Source organism: Erinaceus europaeus, chromosome 9, assembly GCF_950295315.1.
Source record: "Erinaceus europaeus chromosome 9, mEriEur2.1, whole genome shotgun sequence".
Lineage (NCBI taxonomy): Eukaryota > Metazoa > Chordata > Mammalia > Eulipotyphla > Erinaceidae > Erinaceus > Erinaceus europaeus.
In genome coordinates, this window is record NC_080170.1 from 16339913 (window position 1) to 16352907 (window position 12995).

At 42.3% G+C, this 12995-nt stretch overlaps 1 long non-coding RNA gene across 1 annotated transcript in view; it reads left to right on the plus strand.

Moving 5' to 3' along the window:
- LOC132540352 (uncharacterized) overlaps positions 1 to 12995 on the plus strand; it is a 244598-nt gene that overhangs the window by 93995 nt on the left and 137608 nt on the right. The window lies entirely within an intron of this gene.

The window sequence follows — 12995 nt, forward strand, 5'->3', positions numbered from 1 at the left end:
CTGCTTCACCGTTGGGTCACCACGCAGATGGAGACCTGGGACTTGAACACAGATCCGTGCAGAAGGTAACATATGTGCATGGCCAGGTGTACCACAGCCAACCGCCGTTGATATATATAATTTATAGATTGATAAAGAAGAGAAGAGAGAACCAGAGCATCCCTCTAGCATATGTGACTCCAGGAAAGGAATTTAAGACCTCATGCTTCTACATTCAGTGTCTGGCCACTACATCCCTCCCTGGGCCCTTCACTGCTGCTATTTACTATTATTCATTTATTTACAATACTGGAACCTCTTCCATCCATGATCCCACTTGCACCTGGGTCAGCTTTTTTCATTTTCTCTTTCTCTCTCTCCTCTTTAACTTTCTTCTCTTTTATCGCCACCAGGGCTATCACTGGGGTTTGGCCCCTACATGAAGAATCCAACTGCTGGTGGTTTTTGTGTTTGAAAGTAGAGAAAGAGAAATTGAGAAGGAAGGGGGGAGAGAGAAGGAGAGATTGAAAGAGAAATAGAGACGCCTTCTGCACTGCTTCATGGCTCCTGAAGCTTCCCCCGGCTGTCAGTGGGGAACAGGGGCTTGATCCTAGGTCACTGTGCAAGGCTATGTAAATGCTTTACCAGGTGCACCATCACTCCCCCCTTTTTGTTCTCTTATTATTATTTTTTTTCCCAGATAGATGGAAAGGCAGACATCATAGTTGTGGAGCTTCCCCTGGTGCTGTTGTGTTCTCATCTGGTGCTGTGGTTGGAATCTGGAACCTGTGCATGCAAGGTGCACACCCAACCAGATGAGCTATTTCCTGGTCCTCACTGATCTCCAAAGTGTCTACCCAAGTGTAACATCTTCTGAAATTCAGTTTGGATAAGGTGCCAAAAGAAAAGAGTGTGAAAGGAACATAAGTTTTCAGCAATAATAAGGTTTATTATTTTGTGACACTGGAGCCTCATGTATGTGTGATTTCATCTACTCCTGAGATGACTTCTCATCCTTTTTACTCCAGAGAGAGAAAGAGAGGAGAGAGAGAGAGACAGAGAGAGAGAGAGAGAGAGAGAGAGAGAGAGGACACAGCACAGATGTCGGGCCTTAAGCCAGCCCCCCCCCCACTCTGCTCCATCCTCTATTGATGATACTATGGTCTATTTAAATAATCATTGTTTTGCCTGAGACCCGCCCTGCCTGCAGGGTATTAATTAATCCCACCGGTTAAAACCTTTGTAACAGTTGCTATGGAAGCTTTCTACCTTCCTGCTCTTTCCTTTTCTCCACCCCCTTTCCTAGCCATATCCTTTTCCGACTTGCCACTTCCGATTCAAAATATGTAAAAGTGTTGTCTCTGATCAGTAAAGACACATTATGTTCCTGCTCCGCCATGAGTTCCTGGTTTCTCTCCTGTGTCGCTGAGTAAGCAGCAGCCCAGGTTGGCTCCGGTCGAGTTCTCTCCAACCCAGAGAGCACGTGCCCTGGAAGAAATACCCTCACACTAGCCCGGCACACAGAGCTTCTCCCAGCATTCAAACCAGAGCTGTTTGCTTGGCAAGGCACGTGCCTCACTGGGTGAGCTACCTCCCAACTCAGCAAAGACTATTTTATTGAGATACTACTTACAGAAGTAACATTTGGGCCCAACCTATGAAATTAAAGGTGGTGCAGATGTTGGAGTCTCACTGCATTACTTCCAGTGAACTCATCTAGATTTTCCTCCTCTGTCTTTGCATTCCATCTCTTCAGCAAGTCTTTGCTTTATTAATAAATACATGATTTTCTCACTTTGCATCACCTCTGCTGCTGCCACTGTGGCCCATGTCCCATGGTTTAGCACCTGAATTACTCATCTGAGGAATTTATCACTGCTGATCTAATGTCCCAGATGTGTCTCTCTGCTTCCCTGTCATTTCCTATTAAGGCTTTCTCAACATAGATCCAGAAGGTTACAGATGTCTGAGTCTACACTTGCTTACCTGAGGCTCGTGCAGTGGAATAAACCTGTTTGCCTCAATAAACATAAGTTCAAGGAGTCTGGGCTGTGGTGTACCTGATTGAGCACACATTATGGCGCACAAGGACCCAGGTTTAAGCCCTGGCCCCCCCCACCTGCAGGGTGGAAGCATCATAAGTGGTGGAGCAGTGCTATAGGTCTCTCTCTCTTCCTCTCTCCTGCCTCTTTAAATTTCAGTTTCTATAAAATAAATAAATAAATAAAAATATTTAAAAAGTAATTTCCAGTTGGGAAAGTGGTTCGGTGGTAGAGAAGGAGGACATGCATGCACGAGGTCCTGAGTTTGACACCGGGCATTGCATATACCTGAGCAGTGCTCTTTCTCGCTAGTGAAATAAATAATTAAGGGTCAGTTAGTGGCACACTCAGCTGGCTACCCATGTTACCATGAGCAAGGACTTGGGTTCAAGTCCCTTGTTCTCACTTGCAGGGGGAGAAGTTTCAGAAAGCAGTGAAGCAGTGCTGCAGCCATCTCTCTTTCTCTTTCCTTCTCTCTTCCCCTCTTTCTCTGTTTCTTTCTGTCCTATCAAATACCATGAATATTAAAAAGAAGCAACTCCAAAAGTAAATAATTTGCTACACAGACAGAGTGATAAGGACATGTGCACATATCATATATATTGTTGTCAGCATGGCTTCATTGATCATGGAAGACATTTTCAGCTGGAGAGAGGTAGACAGACAGATAGACAGATACATACACACACACTCACACACAGACACACACACAGACACACACACACACACACAGACACACAGACACACACACACAGACACACAGACACACACACACACACACAGACACACACACACACACAGACACACAGACACACAGACACACAGACACACACACTGACATCACAGCACTGAAACTTCCTCCAGTGTAGTGGAGACTGAATTGAAGCCTGGGCCATGCATATAGAAAAGTGATTTCTGGATCAAATAAATGCATCTCAAAACAAATACATGTGGATTTGTAACCTTCTTATCCCCCAGTTTTGTTGATCATTATTAAATCACTAATAAAAAAAGTTGAAAATAGGGAGTTGGGTGGTAGCACAGCAGGTTAAGCATAGGTGGTGCAAAGCATAAGGACCAGCTTAAGGATCCTGGTTCGAGCCCCCGGTTCCCCACCTGCAGGGGAATCGCTTTACAGGCGGTGAAGCAGATCTGCAGGTGTCTATTTTTCTCTCCCCCACTCTGTCTTCTTCTCCTCTCTCCATTTCTCTCTGTCCTATCTAACAATGATGACATCAATAACAATAATAATAACTACAACTACAATAAAAAGACAACAAGGGCAACAAAAGGGAAAATAAATAAATAAAATAAAATAAATGCTCAATGGCCCAGGAAATGACTCAGCAGTAGAATGCCCACCTTGCATGCATGAAGCCCTGGGTTCCATCCCTGGCACTGCCAGAAGAACAACAAAGACAAAACAAGTAGAACTCTACAGATAGTGAAGCAGTGCTTTGTGCTGTCTTAAAAAAAAATGAAGTAAAATGATGGGTCAGGGAGGTAGTTCAGTAATGATGAGCCTGAATGAGACCCTGAGCTTAATCTCTGACACAGCATAAAAAATCCATACCTTTGGAAAAGTCAAACTTAAGGGTTGGGTGATTGGAATAAAAGATGTCAAAATACCATCTTGTTCTGTGGTTCAACACCCGCCAGTTTGGCATCCTGGCAGTGGTTTCCCAGTATTTCCACAGGCCACCTTCTCACTTCCTGTTTCATCTTTGAGAGGCCCCTCTGTCACTGTGAGCTTGGTACTAAAGCCCCTCCTGCTTCCTTCCCCCCTTTCTGCTGTTCTTATTTATAGTTTGGCCACCATAGAGAACATGCTATTCTTATCCCTGGTTTGTCACCAGTCTTTCTCCACTAGCGTTCCGTCAGCCCTGGCTTTCTGTTTTTTCTGCTTACTCTGGGTCTCCTGTAACATCCCCTATGAGGAGTGACATAGGAGTCCCTGAATTAATAACCTTGAAGGTACATTTTGGGGTGCACACACATACTCACGGCCAGGTTGTTGGGAAAGAATGAGGAACAGTGGAGCTTCTTTTAACCTCTTCCTTTGCACAAGAGGATGGAGACATATGGTGACTATGTGGGAACAATGTGTGAGGACCCTCTTCTTCCCACCCTCCTTCCAGGGACACTGGATGATCTCTTTCTACTTCAGATATTCGTAAAAAGTTCCAGTCACAAGTCTTAGTGCATTCTGTGGCAGAGCACGTACCTGGTATTTGTGGGGTTCTGGATCTGATCCTTGGCCACACACACACACACACACACACACACACACGGCCTTTTTTATGGGGGAAAAATCACTAACTTTCCTTCTCTGCCTTTGAAATGGAAAAAAGTAAAGTCTATACTCAGTCTCCATCCAGGTATGAAGAGCCACAACTGCCAGCCCATTTAAAATCTCAGGGAGTGAAATGTATCCAGCTCAGTAGCTCTAAGCTAACCAAACAAAATCAATCTGAACACATTTACATTCACAGAGTTTTAATATATGGACCATCATTAACAGATGACTGGCTAAAGAAGATATAGGATACATATTACATGGAATACTACTCTGCAGTCAAAAAGGTGCTATTTGTATCCTTTGGGAAAAACTGGATGGAACTGGAGGTGATTATGCTTAGTGAAATAAGAGATGAAAGTTAACTACCAGATGGTTTCACTCATATGTAGAATCAAGAGATCTGATGCATATGAACTTGGAAAACACACACACACACACACACATACACACACACACACACACACACACACACTCAGAAGCAAGCAAACTGTTTCTAAGACTTGTGAGAACTATGATGGTTATCTTTGGAAGGTGGGAGGGTAGGGATACAGAACTCTGGTGGTCAGTGTGGTGTGGAATGATACACTGTAATCTTACAGTCTTGTAACCTACTATTAATCACAAATAATATTAAAAAACTATATGGGTTATATTTCCAGTGTGTACAAGGAGAAATGGGGCTCAGAGAATGAAGAAATGAAAGCATTTTCCAAAATCTAGGCAGGGTTGCTATTCTACTGTGGACTTTATTTTATTTTTAATATATTTTATTTTATTTTTTATTTATTATTGGATCAAAACAGCCAGAAATTGAGTGGGAAAGGGGAAATAGAAAGGGATAGTGGAAATATAGAGGGATAGAGACAGAGAGACACCTGCAGATATGCTTCACCACTTGTGAAGCTTTCCACCTGTAGGTGGAGGCCAAGGGCTTGAACCTGGGTCCTTGTGCACTGTAATGTGAGTGCTTAACCAGGTGCAACACTGCCTGCCTCCTCCAGACTTTCTGCTAGAATGATCTGACTGTAGCAGAACTTTAGATGCCTTCATCTGCATATCTGACTGGGCTGCAAAGACTCCCAGGAACCATTGGGAAGGTGGATTTAACTCTCCAACCTGGGCAGGCACATAGTGCTATGGGAACATGGGTAGTTTCCTAATGTGACAGGGGACAGGAGAAGTGAGTGAGGAGAGCTAAGTGCCAGTCAGGACCCAGTCAAGTGGTTGCCTACACAGTCACCCCAGATGAACATGAGGACAAGGTGAAATGACAGGCTTAGCTAAAACCTGTCATCCCCATGGTGTCCCGGTCCCTTTTGTGGGGCTTTGACACTTTGTTGATGCATGTGAAGAAAACATTGACTTTATGTCACCAGAGGTGGAAATCAGAAGATCAACTTCCGGTGGTTGATCAGTGGAATTTTTGAGGAAGTGGAGATCATGATGATGATCTGACTTATGTTTAAAATGTTCAGTGACTGGCTCAAAGTCTAATTGCATTGTGCAATTGCTCTCAAGGCAATTAAATATTTTTGTACAAAATTAATGCTTCTTATGAAGGATGAGGTTCCCCTTTTAGGGGCCAGACAGTGGCACATTTGGTTAAGCACTCACACTATAGTACACAAGGACCCAGGTTCAAGACCCTGGCCCCCACCTTCAGGGGGAAAGCTTCATGAGTGGTGAAGCAGGGTTATAGGTGCCTCTCTCCCTATTTACCCTCTCTCCTCTCAATTTCCTCAGTCTCTATCCAATATTAAATAAATACAAATAAAAAATTTAAAAAGAGGTACCCATTTTAGAGTCACCAAAGCATTCACATTGGAAAACTATAAGAAATGGCTGTGGAGATTCTTGGTGTCAGAACACAAGGCCGGCATGATTGAGACCTTGGAGGCCCCAGGTTCAAATCCTGGCACTTCCATATGCCAGAGTTGAGCACTACTCTACTCTTTCTATCTTTGTTATATATAAAAAATACCATACCTCCAAGATCCCTGCCCCACTAGGGAAAGAGAGAGACAGGCTGGGAGTATAGATTGACTTGCCAAAGCCCATGTTCAGAGGAGAAGCAATTACAGAAGCCAGACCTTCCACTTTCTGCATCCCATAATGACTCTGGGTCCATACTCCCAGAGGGATCAAGAATAGGAAAGATTTCAAGGGAGGGGAAGGGATACAGAACTCTGGTGATAGAAAATGTGTGGCATCGTACCCCTCTTATTACAGTCTTATTAATATTTTTATTTTATAAATAAATTAATAACAATAAAATTAACGATTAAAAAACATCACATCAGGCCAGGTGATGGCACACCTGGTTAAGCGCATTACAGTGCACAAGCACATGGGTTCAAGCCTCTGGTCCCCAGCTGCAGACGGAAAAGCTTCACAAGTAGTGGAGTAGGGATGCAGGTGTCTCTCTGTCTCTTTCCCTCTCTATCTTCCCCTCTCTTCTTAATTTCTCCCTCTGTCTCTATACAATAATACATACATACATTAATTGAAAAAAACAGCACAGCATAGGAAGGCATCATGAGAATTAAAAAGATATTTTGAGTTCAAAATAGTGTGAGGCAGAAACTGTACCCCTGCCTATAACAACCTTCTAAAACACCAAAGACCCAAGGGGACTGAATCAGGTGATTAAAATGGGTCATTGTTGGAATTAACTGAAACTCTCTAAGTGCAATCTATTCTACATAGCATGAGAAAGGAGAAAGCAACATTGCCCAAGTACGTCACTTACCGGGGGCAAGCTAGCACCATCTTCTCTGTGTGCAGGGCGCAGCTGTTGCCTGTAGGAAAGTAATTTATTTCCAAGGTTGAGGAGATTTGGGCATTCAGGGCATGAGAGATTAAAAAGAGGAAGCAGCCAAGGGATTTGGAAGCCCTGAATCATTAGAAATCTCTGAGTCAGGGCAGAGAAGACATGCTATCTTCAAGTGCAGAGCTAAAGGATACATTCTTCCTTATATTTAAAATCAGAACTGGTTCAAGTTAGAAAGAAATACTTTCTTTCCCTATGAAAACAGAACAGAAGGAATGAAGATGACTCACAGTGGTTACAGAATGAGATAGATGTTGGCCTCCCCAAAGACCAAGTGTGTTGTGAGGCTCTTATATTCACTAGGCATTCATTTTATCCCCTGGGGTGTGTGGAGGGAGTAAGAGGGGGCTGGCAACTATCAGGAGAGGGGACTGGAGGGAAAGTAACTCTGGGGACACTTTTTTTTTTTGTACTGAGTAATTCTAGCTTCATTGTTATTTCTGTGCACAGAGAGATGATTCTTTTAATGAATAAAACATAATTTTCAGTTTTCATATTGCTAGACTTTGAAGAATCAAATCTTTCTTATTGGATTTGTTATATTATTTGGCAAGAGAGTGTGAAATGCCTGTCCAGAACTGTCATTTCCCCACATGCAGGGGGAAAGTTTAGTGAGTGGTAAAGCAGAGCTGCAGGTGTCTCTTCTGTCTCTCTTCCTCTCTATAACCTCCTTTCCTCTTGATTTCTGGCTGTCACTATCCAATACATAAAGATAATATAAATTTTTAAAACAATTATTTATTTATTTTTTATTTATAAAAAGGAAACATTGAAAAAAAACCATTGGATAAGAGAGGTACACCTCCACACAGTTCCCACCACCAGAACTCCCTATCCCATCCCCTCCCCTGATTGCTTTCCTATTCTTTATCCCTCTGGGAATATGGACCTAGGGTCACTATGGGGTGCAGAAGGTGGAAGGTCTGGCTTCTGTAATTGCTTCCCCACTGAACATGGGCATTGACAGGTCGATCCATACTCCTAGCCTCTCTCTTTTACCCTAGTGGAGCGGGGCTCTGGGGAAGCGGAGCTCTAGGACACATTGATGTGGTCGTCTGCCTAAGGAAGTCTGGTTGGCATCATGCTAGCATCTGGAACCTGGTGGTTGAAAAGAGAGTTAACATATAAAGCCAAACAAGTTGTTGGCTAATCATGAACCTAAAGGCTGGAATAGTGCAGATGAAGATTTGGTGTCTCCATTTTGTAGATAGCTAGTAGGCCTATTTTAGTCATATTCCAAAGGGCCTATGACTATACTAGTTTTATCTCCCCCCCCCCCCCGAGCCTGAAATCTGATATGCAGGTGGATCCAAGTTATTGTCTGGGAGATGATGTCAAGACCTCATCTAAACAAGATTATCACCACAATACTTGCCATATACCAGAGCAAATAAAATTTTATTGAAAAATGGCGCTACAATACATTAAATCCACAATATCAGTAAATTTCAATGGCTTAAATTCACTCATTAAAAAAGCTTTTTTTAAAAAGAACTGTCAGTTATATACATGCTCAATAGATTATTTTTAGAATCTGACCTTTTCATTAGTGGCATAGAATACAACAATGGACTAAGATTTTAATTTCATTAATATTATTTTTGCTGCCATATACAACTTGTGAATTCAGTATAATGACTATTGTAAAGAATACACATCAGTGGAATTAAATGCACATTTACAAATCAGTGTACCATCACCACTATTTCCAGAACCTTTTCTTTACCCCAAAGCAGCTGTTAGTCTATTGACTTTTCTCCCCACATCCTGCCTACTATTAATCTTTCTGTTGCTATGAATTTGCTTATTTGAATATTATATATAAATCACATAAAGAAAGTCATAGACTATGTAGTCATTTGTGACTGCTTTTACTTAGTAGACCGTTTTCACAGTTTGTCTTTCTAGTTCCTATCGATATTTCATTATTAAAAAAAATTTTTAATAGCTTGATAACATTCCATTGTTATCAATTACACTATCACTCTATGTTCACCTTTTTCTTTATTGATAAACATTTGGCTTATTTGTTAGTGGATAGTTGGGTTGTCTCCACAATTTAGACTGTGTCTAAAGTCATTATGAATGTTTCTTTACAAATTTTGTTTGAATGTCTCTTTTGAATGACTTTAAGTGTACCCCTTCAACTGGAATCATTGGATCAAATGGTAACTGTAATTAATTCATTGGGGGACTGCCAGACTTTCCCATAGTGTCTGTACTATTTCACTGGCAAAGTTTGTTGTTATTATTCCTCTTAAAAATGACTGCCACCTCTGACATGGTATCTCATTGTAGCTTTCATCTGAATTTCCCTAAAGACTTCTGATGCTGTGAATCTTTTTGTATACTTTGGACTACCTTGGAGAAATGTACTGTGTTGATTTTTTAAAATTGAATCATTTGCTAGATCATTTTTCAGATAAAAATTATTTCAGTGTTTATTCTTCAAATGAGATCATTGGATAAGATTTTCTTTTGTTTTTAGAGCTTTATTTATTTACTTTTTATGGAAATGAGAGAGAGAGAGAGACAGAGAGAGACAGAGAGAGAAATAACAAATGAGAGAGCCAGAGCACTTCTCAGCTCTCGCTTTTGTTGAACCTGCATCATTTGGGGCCTCAGCAGTGCTAGTTGTTGCTCTAGTAGGCTGAGCTATCTCTCTGGTCTTCTGATGAAATTGAAGAAATCTTTGCGTAATCCAGTTAATCTTTTGCTTGTATTTTGGGTGTAATATTGAATGAAATATTGTCAAATACAGTGTCATGAAGCTGCTCCTCTATATTTGCTAAACATTTCAGTTTTGTTCTTGTATTTAGGTCCTTGATCTTTTTTTTTTTTTTTTTGAGTTTTTTGCTGTTCATTTATATTTATTATTTTTTAACTTTGTGATTAAAACCAATGGGATTCCAGACAGATATATTCGCAGTATTCAGACCATGTTTAATAGCAAATGCTCGGGAGTCAGTAAGTGTAGGTGGTACAAAGCGCGAGGACCTCTGTAAGGATCCCGGCTAGGGCCCCCGGCTCTGCACCTGCAGAGGCGTCACTTCACAGGCGATGAAGCAGGTCTGCAGGTGTCTATCTTTCTCTCCCCCTTTCTGTCTTCCCCTCCTCTCTCCATTTCTCTCTGTCCTATCTAACAACGACAACATCAATAACAAAAATAATAACTACAACAACAATAAAAAACAAGGACAACAAAAGGGAAAATAAATAAATATAAAAAATAAGAAATAACAAATGCTTTGTTGAAGCACTTTAGTTTACATCATGAGATAAATCACTGCGGTTTACTGATAAGTTGGAATAGGTAGGTCAGTAACTCAGCATTTCTTTTTGTTTATTTTGATAGCTTTTTCCCTCAATGTGACATAAAATGAGGACCCCACTTCAATTTTTTAATAGGTGCCATGCCCCACTCAACTCCAGAACGATGGGTCTGACAGGGTCAGCACCCCAGAAAACTCTCTTCAAGGAAGAAGAATTCTGGGAGTGGGTCTTGGCATCCTGAGCAGATCTAAATTGGAAACTCTGATTATTGTTTTCATTATGTACATGGTAATAATGCCATGTAATCGGGGATGAACAGCCCCTGTTCCCAGATTAGATACAGATGAACAGGAAATGAGGTGGACAAAGTTATGGGTCATCAAATACATAAAGTTTTAGGAAAAATTGTTAATAATACTTACCTCCTCTTATGAAATATGTTAAAACTACATAAAATATTATCTGCTAAGCCTATTACTCAGAAATGCATCACCCCATGAAGTATGACATTTCTGTGTAAAACCGCAAGGTCATCTAATCAAGAGATGAGCTTTACTTTCTGTTCCAGATATTGTTTATGTAAGACTGAAAGATATATAAACTCTCACTGGCTGAATAAAAGTTGAGCTCAGATTCACCCTCCAACAGAGTGTGGTGTGTTCTGTTCTTCCTTGCATGGACTCCTGATCCACCTGGTGGTCGCCTTCGGAGTTCCCTGATCCTTCCTGCTGCTCTTCCGCTGTAGCGGTTCATCCCAAGAGTCAACCCGGCTTTGACCTAGCACGTTATGATTGGGCCCTCCTCAATCGCTATCGAACAGGCCATGCGCCACTATGCTCACTGGGGAGCCAGAGACGACCTGAACTGCCCCTGCGGCTACAGACAGACTATGACCCACATAGTCAACGACTGCCACCTCTCCAGATTCAAAGGAGGTCTCGAAACTTTACATCAGGCTCAACCTGACGCTGTTGACTGGCTACGGAAGAAGGGCAAACACTAGAAGAAGAAGCGGTCCATTACACACACCCTCTAGTCCTGACACTTTGTTGAAGAGACCTTTCATTTCTCTTTGTTTAAAATCAACTGAGCACAGAAGGACAGATTTATTCCTGTAGTTCTAGTCTGTTCCCCTGCCCTAAGCTCCCTGACTCAACAGTTAACGTGTGAGCCGGACCCTGGGAACCTGAGTTAGAAACACAGGTGGGACAGTCCAGAGTCCTGATCAAGATCTTCAGCTGAGGGAACCCCTGGGTGAGCTGGGTGAGGGACCATAGGGAGTTTGAGGAGAGAGGCTTTTGGGCCACCAGTGCCCAAACATAAGTTAAGAAAACTGTGCCCACAGGACCACATGGTGGCGCACTTGGTTAAGCACACACACTACAGTGCACAAGGACCTAGGTTCAAGCCCTTGGTCCCCACCTGCAGGGGGGAAAGCTTCACGAGTGGTGAAGCAGGGCTGCAGGTGTCTCTCTGTCTCTTTCCCTCTTTATCTCCCCCTGTCTCTATCCAATAAAAAATAATATATATATATATATATATATTTTTTTTTTAAAGAAGGAAACAGTCCCCTGGGTGTGCAGTCCTCCTGCATCAAACACATTTTTCTCCCACTGAAACATAGAATGGGAACACAAAATTTAGGAACTTTTATAAACTCAAATCCCTAGGCAGCAGTGTTGTGAATACCCTCAGGGTCAACATCTTCAGCCTGGGAAAGACAGATCTGGAGTGGTTGAGCACATAGTGTCTGGACTCAGCGGGTCCACTTCATGCTGGGCATAAAAAAGAAATCCACCCCCCTACATCCTGCAGTAGAGACTTCAGGGAGATGTCACCTCATGGCAGGTTTGGGGACTGCCTGTCTGACTCACTGCCTGGCAGCTATGGTGGAAGCCAGGGTCTCGGGTTGGTGTGCAGGGGAAGAAGGGACCGATAGGGGCAGGAGAAGGGACAGGCTCCCTGACAGCCCCCCCTCCACTCCCCTGAGTTCACCAGCAGCCTTCTGTCTTCAGATTACTTTTGAACCATTTGCTGATCTTTTTCAGGGGAAAGATGCTGACCTGAGATGATTCCAACCAGATGCATAAAAGGACATTTCACTCTTATCTGTGCTTCTGTTTCTCTTGTCCTCACAAGAAGTTTTCCTTTAAAAATATTTATTTATAAGGATGAGAGAGTATGGATCAACCTGCTAATATTTATGTCCAGCAGAGAAGCAATTACAGAAGCCAGAGCTCCCACCTTCTGCATTCCATAAAGAATTTTTGGTCCACACTTCCGGAGGGGGAGCAATTTAGGGGAAGATGATCAGAGGGCTCTGAACTCCAATTCCATCAGGACCTGGAGAGAGAAGAGGAGAAAAGGAAAGACATTCAGAAGTAGCAATAAGTGTAGGTGTGACTTAGAAAGGAAGAGAGGGCAGGACCATAGGAAAAAAGGCTCTAATGTATAAATATAGATAGTTGTAGAAATAATAGTCAACCCATGTCTGTGACTTTGGGAGAACTACTACAGCTTCCAATGGAGGGAATGGGGACACAGAGCTCTGGTGGTGGGAATGGTGTGGAAT